The following is a 19,708-nucleotide window of genomic DNA, read 5'->3' as shown; positions in this document are numbered from 1 at the left end:
CTGTAGCGTTTTTATTTCAGTGCCTGTTCCTTAGCTCCTTAAAAGAGAATAAGCATATATGTTTAACAAAACAATGATGTATTTTGTCTAAAATATGTTGTCAAATGATTTCCTGTAAAATGAAAATGAATCATGTATTGGATCACAATAATGACCAACCACCAACAACATAAATTTTTATGACCCCATATCCTCCACATATATTCCTGTGCAATTCTATATTTAGTTCCTGTGCAATTTGTCCCAGGAATTGAGAATAAAAAAAAAAATCTTCTTTTTTTTTTCACAGAAATACATACGATTATATAAATATTATTTTCTATCATATAATAGTTTTTAAAATGATCATTCTCTGTCTTATAATTGGCTCTTTTGTACAGGGATGTAGGTTGTTGTAAGGTAACCATCTCACGTCTGTTTGTATCAGAGCGAATAGTGTGTGTACATTACAACAGGTTTCTTCATTAGCATGCAAGCAGTCGCCTCACAGAGGCGGATTTACTGAAGATAAAGAATATCACCACAAAAGCTATGTCTGATGTCTGCATTTTAAACACAAATTTGAACATTTTTAAAATTGTTCTTATGAAAATATGAGTAGTTGTGATATTTAAATTCCCTTTAACCATGTCATGACTGTTTATCCCACGCGCTGTTCTTTTAACACAGTATACGTCACAATGCCTGCGTCCTCCTTTATCCTCAGCTCTCGCTCACCTGTACACATCATAAACCCAGGTTAGTCATTTCCCACCTGCCCATTTGCTTTTACCTGTTCTAAAATGAAACCTGTGTTGTAAACCTGCCTCTCATAATCCCACGAAACATATGCAATTTCCTGCCAGATGAAAGGAGACTTTAAAAACACTTTATTGGCAAATAAGTCCCCCTCCACCCAGCCACTAGAATCTCCTTCAAACAGCTCGTGTGGAGAGAGAATGAAAACAGGCCAGTATTTGCTCTCTGGCACTGTATCTCTGATAAATGTCACCTGTATGCTCTCATTCATCCACAATAGAGACTGGGATATGTGTGGTCGGGTGAAATGAATGCGAAAAGCACACACACACACACACACATGAGCTGGTGTAAATGTTGACTGAGAGCGATTGGAGGCATGCATTGTCAAACGTGTGCACTTCGGGAAAACTCTTCACCTTTGCCTGTTTGTCTTTGATCATTTATAAATATATATATATATATATATATTTCTGCCAGGATCAGGGAAAAGAGAGAAACCTATACAGCTATGACCACCCAAACACGGAAGTAACCAGGACACACCTGCAGTCATAAACTGTGGCAAAGGGCCAAACCTTTGGATCATACGCAGATAGAGAAACAATACCTGAAGCACAATTCCTGGTAAATGAGCAACAGTACAAAAGGAAGGAGTAATAAACACAGCAGTGGAAGAAAGAATGATGGGGATATGTGTAATAAAGTTTACTCCCCATCTGACATGGTTTACTATAGTAAAACACACTGTCTGGATGGTAATCAAAGCTTTTACGTGACCTAAAAACTGTTTTAGATACACTAGCCATAGAAACCTTCTCATAGTTCATAATATAACTTTTATTAATGGTTTATTTGATATGATAATATTCATATAATATAACTGAACTGTTCATTTTCTGAGTCAGCATCGTTTTACTCATCTTTTGATACATGTGGTGAAAGTAACAATGCGGTGGTTTTGTTCTGAAGCTCTCTGTGAAATAACCTGCACGTCAGGTTGGTGTATCGGCCACCTGCATCATCTCTGACCAGGATGCGGTTTGTAATCCTGAGGCTCGGAGCCATTGTCATAGTCACATAGCGTGGAAAAGACACAGCCTTTACACACCCGCCTCTGACAGACCTCACCTGTTTCCAGTACAGATGTATCCCGGCCTACAGAACAGTTCTCACGGTCAAACATCAGCATCACTCCAACCACAGATATACTGAATGATCTGCTGCTTCAAACAAATCACAAGCCTTTTTTAGTCTTTGATGAAGCATTAGCTCTGGATGCTTAGTATACTGAACTGAATTATAATGAAATGAACTAATTGAAAAGCTGAAGACAGCTATTATAAGTCACTCACTATACCAGAGATTCATAAACTTTTTTTGCCAGCCAAACCCCTTTGACCTAACATTTTCTGAGATATTAATTTAATATAATAATAATAATTAATCAACACTTTCACATGCTCATTGTTCTCTGGTGCTGATTAATGGTCACACGACTTGCAGGTAAACCAATAAAATAGTTCAGTGTTTATTATTTTTTATTATTTATTAGTGTCAATTATTTATTTACTTAAATGATAAATTTGTATGATTTAATTAATCATAGCTTTTTATCGTCTCACAAATAATTGCTTTATTGAATTTGAATTTAATTACATAAAAGTAAAAACTGATACATTCGCAGATAAACTCATATTATTATGAAACTTAAAAAGTTTATAAAGACTTGTAGCTTAAAAACCCTAATGTTTTGATCTCTGTTAACATTAGTTAGTAAAAATACAACTGTTCATTGTCAAAAAAGGGAACTGAATTGAACATTGTTTATAACTTAAATTTTCTAATTCGTTAAAATAAAAAAAATTGCTATTGTGTTCTGTGCTAGACTGACTAGACTACTCTCGCTCTCTTGTTGGTTTGATTGTTTCTATTGTTGTTTTCGTTTCTAAGTCTCTTTGGATAAAAGCATCTGCTAAATGATTACATTTAAACATTAATGTCAAATAATCTATGATAACTTATTTAAATTTTGTTTCTCTTAACCAAAATTATATATTTAATTGAACTGATTTGAATCTAATTATACTGAATTATACGGAAATCAGTTTGACTCACAGATTTATTGTGAATTGCAGGTCGCTTAAGAGTTGAGTTCAGTCCTGTATGACCTGACTGTGTTTTCTAACCGAATATTGGCGAGGTGGTCAGCGTAGGCCTGCCGATCTCAGATGAGTGGGTGAAAGAAACAGAGAGCTAGAAAGCAAGAGAGGGAACGAGGATCTAAACAGATGATTCACCCGGGTGAAGGCTCGGAGGTCAAGGTGGGTCACTGTGGAGGAGGGGAGCAGGGCTGTGGGGGATTGAAGGTGCAGAGTGGCATAAGTAACTCATTAGCCCACCTGGTTGAACAAGGACAGTGTGCGGGAAGAGGTGGAACCTGCTTATTGATCCAGTCTTCAGTGTGTGACCCACTCACACTCCATGACACAGTGTGATAAACCAGGATTGAGCAACAGAACCATGCAGACTTCAATAACCTGCAGAGTGCAATTAAAATGAAGGTGGAATCTATGTTCAATTCTCATAATACACACAATTAAAGTCAGATTTCAAAGGTCAGAGAGACCTACCACAGCCATCACATGCATTATCAAACTGATCAACAGCTCCAGTTGTGCTAAATACATGACGCCAGCATGCTAACATACTCACGGTCCTCTCCTGATCACATCCCACTGACTGCTCTCCAGTCATTCCCTGACCTTCCGTAAACATTCCTTTAAAAAACAGAATTAAAATGTTTAAAATGTAATTTCCAATACATGAGTTGTGGTGGGAGCTTTTTTCAAGTTTTAGAAAAACAATTAAATGATTTTGGTGTGAAGCATGCATTTTCACTGTTGGACAATGTTAGATAAAAAGAAAAAGAAAAAAAAGAAATATATTAATATATAATTATGTATATAATTTTAGAAAAATTACAAAAATAATGAGATTTTTTTCTGTGATTGATATATGTTTACTGCTGTACAATGAAAAAAAATTAAATAAATGTAAAATGTAATTCATTTTGTTTGTTTGTTTTAAGGATCATGGGAATGATTCCACTCTTATCATAAAATAGAATTAATAATGTTGAACATTTCCAAAACATACGTTTCTGATTTTATTTTTATTTTATGAAAGTGTGTTTTAAGAAATATCATATCTATATATAGACTAACAGGGCCAAAAGTGCCCTGAAGCACCCTTTAATTAATGTTTCATGTTCTTCATATTTGTGTTATGCAGTAACTCTTTCATGCTGATGATTCTAGTCGTGGCTCAGTGGGTTGCAGGCACTCAGCTTTGCATCTGGCCTAATGTTTTTCACTTTAGCCCTCTTATCTACCCGATTGCTTAAAAGTGATGTATAATTTTTTTCAGCGTTAAAATACTTCTCCAATCTCCAATCCAGCAGCTCTATAGTGTAAAAGGCACGTAGAAGTGGTCCGGATACGTTATATGCTGATGAATCTAGGCTGGTCTCTTAGTAACGACAGGTCATTGATATCTGTGCAACACCTCCTCCAGTCCTCCCTCTGTTTTGTGGTTGTTCTCTCTAGTCACGTCTAGTCTTATCAGCTGCTGTCCTTGGCCCCCACACCTGTAACAGAGGGCCACAACTCAGCACATGCTACTCATTAACCAGCATTTCCTCCTGCACAACAGACACAGCTGAGTTTGGCCATCGGTCCGGTCCTTGGCCGTACAGTGGTTACAAGGTTTTGGGTCAGAGAGCAGCGGCCAAAACCAACACAATCTCATGAAAATGCGTAATATATTATGTTTTAGTGAACTGGTGGTTATTTTGTATGTATTTGCTCCACAGACTGTTATGTTCAGAGGTGGGGCTTCATGCAAAAACAAAACAAACAAACAAAAAAACAAATATTCTATATATATATATATATACACAAACCCGATTCCAAAAAAGTTGGGACACTGTACAAATTGTGAGTGAAAAGGAATGGAATAATTTACAAATCTCATAAACTTATATTTAATTCACAAAGAACATAGATAATATATTTAATGTTGAAAGTGGGGCATTTTGAAATGTCATGCCAAATATTGGCTCATTTTGGATTTCATGAGAGCTACACATTCCAAAAAAGCTGGGACAGGTAGCAGTAAGAGTCCGGAAAAGTTAAATGTACATATAAGGAACAGCTGGAGGACCAATTTGCAACTAATTAGGTCAATTGGGAACATGATTGGGAATAAAAAGAGCCTTTCAGAAGTCAAGATCGGCAGAGTATCACCAATTCCTCCAATGCTGCGGCGAAAAATAGTGGAGCAATATCAGAAAGGAGTTTCTAAGAGAAAATTATCATCATCTACAATGCATAATATCATCCAAAGATTCAGAGAATCTGGAACAATCTCTGTGCGTAAGGGTCAAGGCCAGAAAACCATTCTGGATGCCCGTGATCTTCAGGACCTTAGAAGGCACTGCATCACATACAGGAATTCTACTGCAATGGAAATCACAACATGGGCTCAGGAATACTTTCATAAAACACTGTCGGTGATTACAATCCACCGTGTCATTCGCCGTGGCCGGCTAAAACTATTTACGTCAAAAAAGAAGCCATATCTAAACATGATCCAGAAAGATCGCAGGCGTTTTCTCTGGGCCAAGGCTCATTTAAAATGGACTGTGGCAAAGTGGAAAACTGTTCTGTGGTCAGACTAATCAAAATTTGAAGTTCTTTTTGGAAAACTGGTATGCCATGTCATCCGGACTAAAGAGGACAAGGACAACCCAAGTTGTTATCAGCGCTCAGTTCAGAAGCCTGCATCTCTGATAGTATGGAGTTGCATGAGTGCGTGTGGCATATAGGCAGATTACACATCTGGAAAGATGAGCACCATCAATGCTGAAAGGTATATCCAAGTTCTAGAACAACATATGCTCACATCCAGACGTCGTCTCTTTTAGGGAAGACCTTGCATTTTCCATCATGACAATGCAAGACAAAATACTGCATCAATTACAACATCATGGCTGCGTAGAAGAAGGATCCGGGTACTGAAATTGGTACCCTGCAGTCCAGATCTTTCACCCATAGAAAACTTTTGGTGCATCATAAAGAGGAAGATGTGACAAAGAAGACCAAAGACAGTTGAGCAACTAGAAGCCTGTATTAGACAAGAATGGGACAACATTCCTGTTCCTAAACTTGAGCAACTTGTCTCCTCAGTCCCCAGACGTTCGCAGACTGTTATAAAAAGAAGAGGGGATGCCACACAGTGGTAAACATGGCCCAACTTTATTGAGATGTGTTGATGCCATGGAATTTAAAATCAACTTATTTTTCTCTTAAAATTATACGTTTTCTCAGTTTAAACATTTGATATGTCATCTATGTTATATTCTTTAAAAAATATTGAAATTTGAAACTTCCACATCATTGCATTCTGTTTTTATTCACAATTTGTACAGTGTCCCAACTTTTTTGGAATCGTGTTAGTAAAAAAAGTAAATTTTACGCATCATATGACTCTAGTTGAAAAATAGTTGTTTTCTTTTAGATATTGTTTATGATTGAAAAAATCCCGCAATTCAAAATTGGACTAAATTTGGTACAAAAATAAAAAAGGCACTTAATTAGTTCACACTTCTTAACGCATTAACTAAACCTTACTGGAAAGTGTTTCATTTAGTTAATTTAACTCACAAACTCACCCCTGTGTCTAATGTCATGTGCTTTGTTTGGCTTCCATATGGTTTGCACCATTATTTGCCACAGACACTTTTTAAGAGATCTCAACTGGGATAAATACATGGGAATTTCTTCTGAATTTATTTATTTTTTTCCTCAATAAACTTCTAATTTGCTGCTTATTAATAGTTAGTAAAGTAGTTATTAGTTATGGGGTTGCATTTATAATTATAAGCATGCTAGGTAATAGTGAGAACTGATCCTTAAAAAAAGAGTCACCCCAAATACATAAACCCGATAGACCCATAAAAAAAATCCCAATTTTCCACATAATTTGTGTTTTATAGTTTTCATGCCGCATGTTAACTAATTAACTAATGTTATCAAGAAGCGAGAGTCTGGTGACGCAAGCTTCCTTATTTCTGTCTGCTTTCTTTAGTTCCTGAAGGAATGTTAGCATTGCAGTGTTAGAACGGATTGCTTTTGTTAGCTGGAGCTCAGATGTGGTCATTACGGAAAGATCCTTCATTTTACCTGCCGGGGGATTCGTGCTTGACCAATCATTAATAAAGATGGTATGTGACTGTGTTATCAGTTGGCTTTGGGCCAGGCCTGTGATTGGGGACTGAAAGAGTGTTATCTGTCCACAGTGGACGACACAAGCACCTCTTAACCTCTCAAACATTCACAAGAAATGCTCAAGAAAGCACTTACCCCAACCAGGGGTTGCTCAATAAAATTTAGTTTACGAACACTTATTTGCATGCTTTGTTCATTGCACGTCAGAAATAACTTGAAAATGTGTCATTTGCATTAGTTCCAGCTCTGCTCTGGCCTATGTGGTGAGTCACATTTAAATGGACCAAACGATCAATAGATTATCAAGAAGAACATTCAGAGAAGAACAGCCAGTTTTTATGTGTAATCCACTCTGAAAACTCTCTCTTCAAAATTCAAAGAGATAGCTGACATTAAAATCTTGTCATTATTTACTCACCCCCCCCCCCCATATCGTTTCAAACCTAAAAAAAAGTTATTTTGTGGAGCCTCATTGTAAATCTGTATGTGACTTTCAATTTGAAAATACTGTATTTTCAAGAAGCAAAGAATGTCAGCTTTGGAACGACAAGAGAGAGAGTAAACGATGAAGGGATTTTCACTTTTTGATGAACTATCCCTTTAAGTGATGACCTATTAACTTATGTTGTTTGATTTGAAACTTCAAAGCCTGTTGCAATAAGCTTAGTCACGTATGAGTAAACGCAGATCAATGATAAGTGATTTGGTGGTTTTTAGATCCTTTGAGTCATAACCACATACTGATCCTCAACCAAACTCTCTGTGTTAGCTCAGCGCTTCTCTCTTTGGTTTCGCCATACTGTCAAACATAGACGCAGTACATCACGACTGGTTCAGCTGATGGCCTTCATTCGTGTAGCACTGGGAGAAGAGGAGAAGAACTGGGATTGTACAGGCTGTGAAAGAGCTGTGCTTCTGTCTCAAAACTGACAAAACTTGGTGGGCCACACTTCCTCTGCTCCTCTAGTCATGCTGATGTCTGGAGACCTTCCTGGATAACATCATTAACATCATCCATCTGGATCTTTAGATTCTGTCCCAGGGATCCTGTGTGTTAATGTATAAATAAATGAATAAATCGTAAATCTCCCACCACAGTGTCATTTCCGTCATATCTCAGTAAAAACAACAACAACAACAACAAAAAGAACAATTCATTCTGAAATGACAATGATGGAATTTACATTTTTGCAATATAAGGAGTCCTTAAAGGGGGGTGAAATGCTCGTTTTCACTCAATATCCTGTTAATCTTGAGTACCTATAGAGTAGTACTGCATCCTTCATAACTCCAAAAAGTCTTTAGTTGTATTATATTCATAAGAGAAAGATAGTCTGTACCGATTTTTCCCGGAAAAACACGACCGGCTGGAGGCGTGACATGTGGGCGGAGCTAAAGAATCACGAGCGCCAGTAGGCTTTTGCGTTGAGAGCGTTTGGAAGCTGTGACATTACCGTGAGGGAAAAACCATCATCCAAAACAAACCATGGCTAACAGTCAGATTCAGCCATTTATTTATGATCCAGAATCAGATCCAGAGGCTGAAACTGAACGAGAGCAGCATCAGCAATGACTTGCTCCGAGCGGGGCTCGAACCCGGGTCTCCGGCATGGGAGGGGACGCACTAACAAGGAGGCAGAGATATTTTAAGCAGTTTTACTCACCGCCCGCAGTTCCAACACACGATCGTGACCCTTTTTCGTTGGGATTGCATCATCCTTGAGAAATAAACAATAAGCAAATCCAGCCTCAAACTGGGCCTTGTGAACAAGCATCTTCGAAATGCAGGGAACAAACACAAACACTTGCACAACTCCGTTGATGCTCTGTAAAAATAAACTCCATCCACTGGTCCCTTAATGCTGTTTTTTTTCTTTGGTAATCTGTGCAGGGTTGTCTTGCCCTGGCAACCAAAAACACACTTCTTTTGTGACATTTCGCATCACTCTCGCTCTGATCAGTGTCTGTTGTGCTCTCAGTGCTCTGCTATACGGGAGCGCGCGCTCTTCCGGCAGAAGTGCCTCAGGACCCATATAAGGAAATTCCGCTCCATCTATCGTCACACAGAGCCATACTCGAAAAAAACTTTCAGAGACTTGTGACAAACCGGAAGGAGTATTTTTGGAACAGAAATACTCCTTCAAACGTACAACTTAATTTTTGAAACTTTGTCCATGTTTAGCATGGGAATCCAACTCTTTAACAGTGTAAAAAACTCAGTATGCATGAAATAGCATTTCACCCCCCCTTTAAGGCTAATTTCATAGCATTTTAATTATCCTAAATATCTATAATAAAATGAAATTTAAAAAAACTTTTTACCTACTGTAATTTCTCATGATAGAAATTATGCACAATAAAAATTATCTGTTTGTAAGCAATATTTTATACTGTGAGTTTTACATTGTTTTTCTAGTAATTTATCCTTTGAAAAAACTTTAGAAAAAGTTTGGCATGGTAAAAATAATGCTAAAACTCAGGAACAGTCATGAAAATATTAAATATTGTATATATAATAAATAATTTTATTTTAAAGTCCAATTCTTGCCATTAAAAAACAGTAAACCCCTAATGTGCTGCTTATTATTAGTTAATTTTTAAGTTTATGCACTGGGTAGGATTAGGGAGGTAGAATATGGTCATGCAGAATATGTGTTTTATACGTACTAATAAACATCCAATATGTTAATAATAGGCATGCTAAATTAATAATGAGAATTGGTTCCTACACTGAAGTGTTACGTTTATTTTTAGTATCAGTAAACTATAAAAACCCTGATGTGACCTTCACATACCAACAAGAAAAAGTTGAAATCTGTTGGTTTTGCCGTTTTGGTCAGCGTGTCCTTCAGCTGTCCCATCACAAAGGTGTCTGTGCTTGTGAGAGTGCATGTGTGTTTGCATTTACGTGTGCTGGATTACACGGGCCCTTTCAAGAGCAGTAATGAGAAGTGAGCTTACACTTACCCGACATCCCGCCGTTGGTCAGGGCAGGGCTGACTCTCACAGAGGCCTCTAGCTGATCCCATTAAAAGCAATCAGCCTACTGTTTGCACAGTGGTAAAAGCTTTAAAGCTGCCCTCCTCTCTCGCTCGGGCTCCCCGGCCAGGTGCGGGCCCTTCACATCTCTAAAGCACTCACATACTGCACACACTATACACACAAGATGCCCGATACACGAATGCATGTGCATTTACATTCACTGAGACTTCATCAAAATCCCACCACAGTTAGAAAAGACTACATATATGAAAGAAAAACTTTAAAATGCACTAATATTTTTTTATACTCCACTGAGATCAAATGGAGAAATTTTATGCCTCTAAGAGTTTTCTCCTTTCAAATCACATTTGAAATCTCATGCATGTTTTGCATAAAACATCTCAGGAACACTTCACAATAAAATTACATCAGATAACTACATTACATAAACTAACGATTTTTATAAAATTACATTTAATTCTAACATTTACTAATAAAATCCAAAGTTGTACCTGTTAGTTTTATTGAATGGAAATAAGCAAACACGAACTAACAATGAAAAGCTGTATTTAATTGAATTAAATTTTTTTAAAACAAATATTAAAGTAAGAAATACTAAAGTATTTTTCCAACAGATTATTGGTTTACATTTTACAATATATTATTTCAGATTTTTACTTCAAAATTTTACATTTAATTCAATGTGTTATGATCAATAAGTCATGACAAGATATCAGTGCTGCTGCTAGCCCTAAGCATAATTCCTTTATAATGCCCCCCACCCCGACCCCGAAAAAAAAAAAAAACGTTCGCCAGCGCGAACAACCAGAACTTTCTAGACTAGACTAGAGCAATTATTAAATATCTTTCTTGTTCCCCCTTTTTTGTTACATATACATGGCTAAAATGTGGTTCATATTTCTATAGGCTAATGATATAATACTGGCATTTAAAAAAAAAAATTCATTAGTCTATTTTTGGTGCCCCCTCAGCACCTGGTGCCCTACGCACAGTGCGTGATGCGCGTGGTGGGAGCGGCGGCGCTGCAAGATATGTTCCCCCATTATTTTAAATGGGTTTTTTCTTAATCTCAATTCAAGTTATTCAAGATTCTAGTATCAACCTGGTTTATAAAGGCTGTGCATTTACCAATAATTGCATGCAGCAAGATGCTGTTGTTAGCTGTTTTTGGGCGAAAATTGTTTCTATATCAGATTTTGCACACTTTTAGTTAATGCATTTACCAATGTTAACTAACGAGACCTTGTTGTAAAATCTTACCAATATCATAATGAACCATTAGAGCACATAATCTGTCTAAAACCTTTCTGAATGTCAGGAGAAACTGACATGTGATAAATGAGAACTCATTAGTTATCCAGAGCAAATCATTTTAGGATCTAACAGCATATATTGAGCAGCACAGCATCACAGTCTCCGGCAGCAGCAGTAATCAGCTGCTCAGGTGTCAGAGAACAGAGCCGTGCATCTGCCTGCCTGCTGGGTGAGCAAATAAACCGCACAATACCTGTGGCCTGACCCACCAATCTCGTTTCTCTGCTCTCTCAATCCCCTCTGTTTCTTTGGAGTGGTCAGGCATTGTATTTACCCGAGTGATCTCTCTCTACATCCCTTCTTCATTCCTCGCAGGACTCCACCCTTCTGCTGATAAACACTTCACTGTTTACTTTAGAGCTCTAAAACCAATAAGAAGAAAAGAAATCTGACACTAAAACCTCCATGAAATCCTGATCATTGATAATAAGCAGTAGTGCAATCGATTAAGTCAATAAATATAATCAATAACAGCCCAATCTTTCACTCTCTAGCCAACTAATTTTTAATGTTTGAGTGGCGCGGCCATTTGTAACAAAACAGCTCATTAAACTCGTTGATAATGTAAACTGCTGTTTATTATCACATTATTTTGTTATAATTAAAAACACACTGGTTTGTAGCACAAATACTTTCATTGTTTACTGTTTTTCTGCTACTCAATCTTAAGTATTGAATGTTCAAAGAAAGATTGCTTACTTTGGTGTTGCAACATAAGATTTGTCAAGAACAAGATCAAAAGAAGGAAATAAGAAATTAGATGTTTCTATTTGTATACAGAAAAACAAAACACATTTGAATACTAATGTTTCTGATATAAATGAAACACTTTCCTACCTAGTTCTCTTGAAAAATTCTCACATTTTTCAAAGCAAAAAAAATCTCATTCTTATTACTGTAATGTGAAAAAATATGTATATGTTAATTTGTATTTACCATTAAGTATTTATTCATCATAGTAGTATTGATCACACTGCCTTTATGTTTACTATTATTAAATATATTTAACAAACAATGCATTTTCTTTCACTGTGATGCAGTAAATATTACTGTTTTAAAGTAGTGAGAACCCAAGGAGAATCAGTATTTGCTAAAAAAAAAAAAAAACTCAAAAGTCAGTTGTCCAGATGTTTTAATTTCATAAAAATGAAATGCACAAAAATTGTCCTAAAAACTTTTTACAGTCTGTTTTAAGACAATAATCTCTCAGAGTTTGAATGTCATTTTTCAGTTTAGAAGAAGCGCCTAAGACGAAAAAAGAAAAAGAAAGAAAAAAACTCTATAATGCAGTAAAATATAACTTTTTTTACAGAATGAGAATGTAATGAGCATCACAGTGTTACAATAATGGGAACAAAATTATTTATAAAAATTAGCAAGTTAATTTTGTTTTTCCACTTGATTTGGTGGAAGAAATATGATGCTGCACATTATTGTGAGAGTCAACCAATTACAGTAAAACCCAAATTGTTTCTCGACTGACATAAATGTATAATAACATAATAACATACAGGGTCACGGCACAGCGCAGGTCACTCTGGTCCCAAAGACCCTCCACCCACACGCCATATTGAGCAAACACGAGGAACAAACAGCGGGGTGTGCCCCAGATACCCCTCTCTGTCTCTCGTCTCTCCATCTCCAGCGCCCTCCGCCCAGAGCCCAGGCCATTAGCAAACACAGGAACAAAGGGGCGGATGAATAATCGGAGGGAAATGTCAACGTTTCATCATGGCCGCCCGACTGCGGCAGTTATCCATTAACCACACAGAGAAGTGCTGTATCGGCCAACAGTCAGAGAGAGAGGTGCGGACAAACACATTTCCCTATTAGAGAAGTAGACAGAGATACATTTTGGATGATGAGAAAAAAAATATAGAGAAACACACAGTAGACAATAGCACTGATGCAACGCGTCAGTCTTTACAAATCTTTCAGAAGAAGAAAAATCACAGATGAGATTTCATTTCTCAATGTTTTTTCCAGAGACTGAAATCTGTTTCTCCTGAAAAAAAAAGACTCTCGTTGTAAAATCTCAGTAGTGTCTCAGCTTAGATTTGCCATAAAACCTAAATCTCCAATCGAAACGCTGAGATCTAAGATTAAACTCCTGTGTAAATCTTCCAAGACCAAAACTATCAACAAGACTATTATTGTATACCTTTATAAATGTTTACTGTGTCTTACTGTATTTCTCTAAAGACCTTTTTGAACATGTTTATATTTTAATGGGCTGATGGAAACTATAGTGTAAATTCAACCCGATCTCACGGCAATTCATACGTTTTTCACAAGGTGTCTTATTCGTACGAATTTGTATGACCACACGTGTACAAATTGTTGCCAAATCGTACGTATTTTACGAGTTGCACAATTCGTATGAATTTATACGAATGACCTACACCTAACCCCGCCCCTAAACCTAACCGTCACTGGGGTTTAGACAAATCGTATAAAATCGTACGAGTGAGGTCGTACAAATTCGTATGAATAAGCCACCTCGTAAAATACGCATGAATTGGCCGTGAGATAGCGTTGGTAAAATTTAATTTTGTTAACCTTAAAAAATCAAGTAGCCTCAGAAAAATATAATTAAGCTTGCTTAGTATGTTCAAGTTTACTCAGAAGTAATTTTTTGGGGGGGAACTAAGAACTAAGAAACCTTAATAACATTTTTATGGGGCAACACATTTGCAGGATTTTTTCAGGTAAAGATAACTAAATGTTATCTTAGCGCGTATCGCAAGAGAACGGATCGAGTGGAGCACGTTGCGCGCCCGAGCTAGGACCCCGCCCGGCCACTGGCCGCTATGGGCGGGTGCGCCTAGGGGGCACGGTGGTTGGAAGGTACGAGCGAAACACCGTGTCCGGCACATGCGCGCATGAGAAGGGGCTCTGCCCCCCTCTTTCTTGGGAGACTCAGACGGCCGGTCTATCGTAAATGTCCGCCACCGGCGGTCGGAGAGGAGGCGCGAGGCGGGAGGTCGGCTCCGTCCGGCCCTCGCCCGCCCTCCACCCGGCCCCGCGAAGCACACTTTTCCCGGTTACGGCCTCGATCAGCGGCCAGCCACCCCCCGTGACCCACGAGCGGGGGAGGTCGCCGCACGTCGCCCTATGAGCGGCCGCGCCGCCTGGGTTCCGCCTCCCCCCGGGGGGGTGGACACCCTCCGCGGAGCGAGACCCGCGTGTAGGAAGCAAGCGCGCTGCGGTTGTCCATCCCACACCCCCTCTTGAGGGCTACCTGGTTGATCCTGCCAGTAACATATGCTTGTCTCAAAGATTAAGCCATGCAGGTCTAAGTACACACGGCCGGTACAGTGAAACTGCGAATGGCTCATTAAATCAGTTATGGTCCCTTTGATCGCTCCACCCGGTACTTGGATAACTGTGGCAATTCCAGAGCTAATACATGCAAACGAGCGCCGACCCTCCCTCACGGGCGGGGACGCGTGCATTTATCAGATCCAAAACCCATCCGGGGTCGGGGATCCGTCCTCGCCCCGGTCCCTTTGGTGACTCTAGATAACCTCGGGCCGATCGCGCGCCCTCTGCGGCGGCGACGACTCTTTCGAATGTCTGCCCTATCAACTTTCGATGGTACTTTAGGCGCCTACCATGGTGACCACGGGTAACGGGGAATCAGGGTTCGATTCCGGAGAGGGAGCCTGAGAAACGGCTACCACATCCAAGGAAGGCAGCAGGCGCGCAAATTACCCATTTCCGACTCGGAGAGGTAGTGACGAAAAATAACAATACAGGTCTCTTTCGAGGCCCTGTAATTGGAATGAGCGTATCCTAAACCCATGGGCGAGGACCCATTGGAGGGCAAGTCTGGTGCCAGCAGCCGCGGTAATTCCAGCTCCAATAGCGTATATTAAAGTTGCTGCAGTTAAAAAGCTCGTAGTTGGATCTCGGGAGTGGGCTGGCGGTCCGCCGCGAGGCGAGCCACCGCCTGTCCCGGACCCTGCCTCCCGGCGCCCCCCGGATGCCCTTAACTGGGTGTCCGGTCACCTCGGGGCTCGGAGCGTTTACTTTGAAAAAATTAGAGTGTTCAAAGCAGGCCGCCTGTCGCCGCTGAATACCGCAGCTAGGAATAATGGAATAGGACTCCGGTTCTATTTTGTGGGTTTCTGGAACCCGGGGCCATGATTAAGAGGGACGGCCGGGGGCATTCGTATTGCGCCGCTAGAGGTGAAATTCTTGGACCGGCGCAAGACGGACGAAAGCGAAAGCATTTGCCAAGAATGTTTTCATTAATCAAGAACGAAAGTCGGAGGTTCGAAGACGATCAGATACCGTCGTAGTTTAGTAACATTTACTGCACTTGTTAAAATTACAAATGACCTGCTCCTTGCGTCAGACCAAGGCTGCATCTCATTTCTAGTCTTACTTGATCTTAGTGCTGCGTTCGACACCATAGATCATGACATACTCATAGATCGATTACAAAACTATACAGGTATTCAAGGGCAGGCTCTAAGATGGTTTAGATCCTACCTGTCCGATCGCTACCATTTTGTTTACTTAAATGGGGAGTCATCTCATTTATCATCAGTAAAATATGGAGTGCCACAAGGATCCGTCCTAGGTCCCCTTCTATTTTCAATATACATGTTGCCCCTTGGTAATATTATTAGAAAATACGGAATTAGCTTCCACTGTTATGCTGATGATACTCAGCTATATATATCAACGAGACCAGATGAAACTTCCCAATTATCTAAGCTAACAGAGTGTGTTAAAAATGTAAAAGATTGGATGACAAAGAATTTTCTCCAATTAAATTCGGATAAGACGGAGATATTAATTATTGGACCAAAAAACACTACACAGAATCTTGTAGATTACAATCTGCAACTAGACGGATGTACTGTAACTTCCTCTACAGTCAGAAATCTGGGTGTTATATTAGACAGCAATTTGTCTTTTGAAAATCATATTTCCAATGTTACAAAAATTGCATTCTTCCATCTTAGAAACATTGCCAAGCTACGAAACATGTTATCTGTTTCTGATGCAGAAAAGCTAGTTCATGCATTCATGACCTCTAGACTGGACTATTGTAATGCACTTCTAGGTGGTTGTCCTGCTTCTTCAATAAACAAGCTACAGGTCGTCCAAAATGCAGCAGCGAGAGTCCTTACGAGGTCAAGAAAATATGATCATATTACCCCAATTTTACAGTCTCTGCACTGGCTACCTATTAAGTTCCGCATCAGTTACAAATTATCATTACTTACCTATAAGGCCCTAAATGGTTTAGCTCCTGCGTACCTAACTAGCCTTCTACCACGTTACAACCCATCACGCACCCTAAGGTCACAAAACGCTGGACTTTTAGTAGTTCCTAGGATAGCAAAGTCCACTAAAGGAGGTAGAGCCTTCTCACATTTGGCTCCCAAACTCTGGAATAGCCTTCCTGATAATGTTCGGGGTTCAGACACACTCTCTTTGTTTAAATCTAGATTAAAAACACATCTCTTTCGCCAAGCATTCGAATAATGTATCTTTTTAATTGTGAGTGTAGTTGCATCTGATCAAAGGTGCATTTTTATTCATTAGCTTGGGTTAAACTAATTTTACTTTGTTGGATCAGCAGCTATGCTAATGATGTCTGTATTTTGTTTCTATGTTTTGCCACGGGATTCACTTCCCGTGGTAACTAGGATTTACACAAGCTCCAGTCTGGATCCAGAACACCTGAGAAGAGATGATGCTGACCCTCAGAGGACCTCAGATGATGCTAACCCTGAATGAACAAACAGAACTAACAATTATTCCTAAATGTGTGACTTAATCATATAATAACTTAATTAATAATATTGATAGTTCATCGTCTAGCTGACTACGTCTTGTATTATTATTATTTTTTAGTTTTTCTAAAATCCTGTCAAATGTGCACAAACTACTAGCTACTACTAAATATTGTAGAAACATAATTTTCTGTAAAGTTGCTTTGTAACGATTTGTTTTGTAAAAAGCGCTATACAAATAAACTTGAATTGAATTGAATTGAATTAAATGAAATGTACAGTGAATATGGGCTCCTTAGCAGTGTCAATAACTTTAGTTAGCTAAAATTAAAACCATATAAACATGTTTTTACTTCAAATAAAAAAATAAACTTCAAAACTTCAAAAACCTATTTCAGATATAGTTGCCAAGGCAACATTTCTCACCCCCCCCCCAAAAAAAAAGACAAAAACACAAAAAATGACTAAAGAAAATGAAAAATTACAACTGAATTCAAAATGTTAATTAAAATGAACTGTAAATGTGAAATTAACTTTTGATGCTATCTTCTAACTAAAATTAACAACTAGTGTTATATTCGACTAAAAAACAACAACACCAGTCTTTGTTAGTTAGCCAATAATGTCAATATTTAGCCAATATTTAGTTAGTAATGTCATCTAGTGTGGTAAACTAATGTTAACTTTTAGAAGCTTATTGTAAAGTGTATCCAAAATGATACATAACTGATTTATTAAAGTTTCCAGAGAAATAACAGAGCAACAACCGAACAATAAGATTGGTCTTGAACTATAATTAAGTAACTATTTGCAAACATCATTTCTCTTCATTCCAACCAACATTCACTGATGTAAATGAGGCTCCAGTCTATTTATTTGCTTTCATTACATAGGTGCACTGCACAAAAGACAGTGTGTTGAAGTCGGCAGGTTTGGGGGGAGGGAGACGCAGCAGCACACCAGGTTTTTTTATTCCAAAAGAAGCCGAGCTGCGGATCTGGAGAGCACAGGTTTATAAGATGGCTAATTCACGAAGCGGATGTTTTGAAGGAAACTGTCTGAGGATGCCGCTGTAGACCCGCTCTCCGACTCTGCCCTTCCATCCTCCGTCTCTTTGCTGCTATGCCTGTCCCGCTGGTGTTTGTGTGAATAAAAGTGTGTGTGCATGGCCCCAAAAATTATGGGACTCTTACTTCTAAGAATATAAATGCATTTATCAATGCATTGCCTTGTGAAAAAAAGAGCGCTTAATTGTATCGAACATGCCTTTGTAGAATACTTCAAATATTAGAAGTATATGTTTTTAAAAGCTGTACTTGCTGATAGTATAATATTAAAGGCACCTAGCTACTGTAAGTGCACTTACAAGACACTTTAAGAAGTGCACTTTATAATAGTGTCAAATTAAAAGTTTGACATTTTTAATCATCTTAAAGAAGTAGCCTTATTTCCACTCATATTGACTAGCATACTGTAAAACTTGATTATAATTGAACTGCAGTGTTTATTTAAATATATTAAATGTTAATACATTCTAAATATACTAAATTACAACTTTATCATCACAAATATGTGATTAGATTTTTTTAAAATTACATTAAAGTATCCTTTAGTTGATGTAAATGTTAAACTATGCATTCAGTTCACATTTAAGTATAATATTTCCATAATAAGTACTCTTTTAAAGTTTTTATAAGCTAAATGGTACTTATTTTACACAAATGTCAGAAAAAGATCAACCCAAGTGCCATTTATTAAAAAAAGAGACACTTTTCAAGCAGAATAAATCCTCAAATACAGTTTGTTATAGGTTTTAAATGATAAAAATAATAGATATGATGATCAAAATAATGATAAAAATCATTTAGAGAAAGCGCAGATGTTGACAGTCAGACATTGTTACATTCAAATACTTCTTGACACCAGCACGGCCAAAATATATTTCTGTGCTATTCATCATCTGTTAAAACGAATGGCAAGAATGCAGCTTGGCAAGGGAGGCTGTTCTTTTTCGGTCATTAGTGTTTTTGAGGCAGGTAAGAATACTTCCTCTAGGAGCGATGCTGGAAAGTTAGCGTCAGGACAGCTGAAGTATGGATGTTAAACTGAGCCGACCCACACATTAAAACGCTATTTATCCTTTCCTATTTGTTCACCTATTTATGTTTTGAGTGGGAAGGATTTTTTCAGCTTGGAATGTCTGTATGACAGATAGCAAGAGAAGGAGAGAACAGTGAATGAGCCGGTGTTATTTATTTGGCTTGGAGCAGTGAAAAATCACCCGCCGTATCACTAATTCCGTCTCCCCCCGGCCAGCGGACGAATGAAAGCACTCTGAGAGCCAAACAGACCAGAGCAGTGTGTGTCGGACTACAGTGGACGTACAGCATCCAGCCGCCGTCACACACTCGCTCTCTGTCTCGCACACACACACACACACACACACACACACACACACACACACACACACACACACACACACACACACACACACACCACACACACACTCTCTCACACTCTCTCTCTCACACACACACACACACACATACAAGATCACACTCACACTTGGGCAGAGGTGTCAACCACACCGCACCCATTCAATGGAAGCAA

This window comes from Carassius auratus, chromosome 18, assembly GCF_003368295.1.
Source record: "Carassius auratus strain Wakin chromosome 18, ASM336829v1, whole genome shotgun sequence".
NCBI classification, from domain to species: domain Eukaryota; kingdom Metazoa; phylum Chordata; class Actinopteri; order Cypriniformes; family Cyprinidae; genus Carassius; species Carassius auratus.
Note: the sequence above shows the minus strand (reverse complement) of the source record.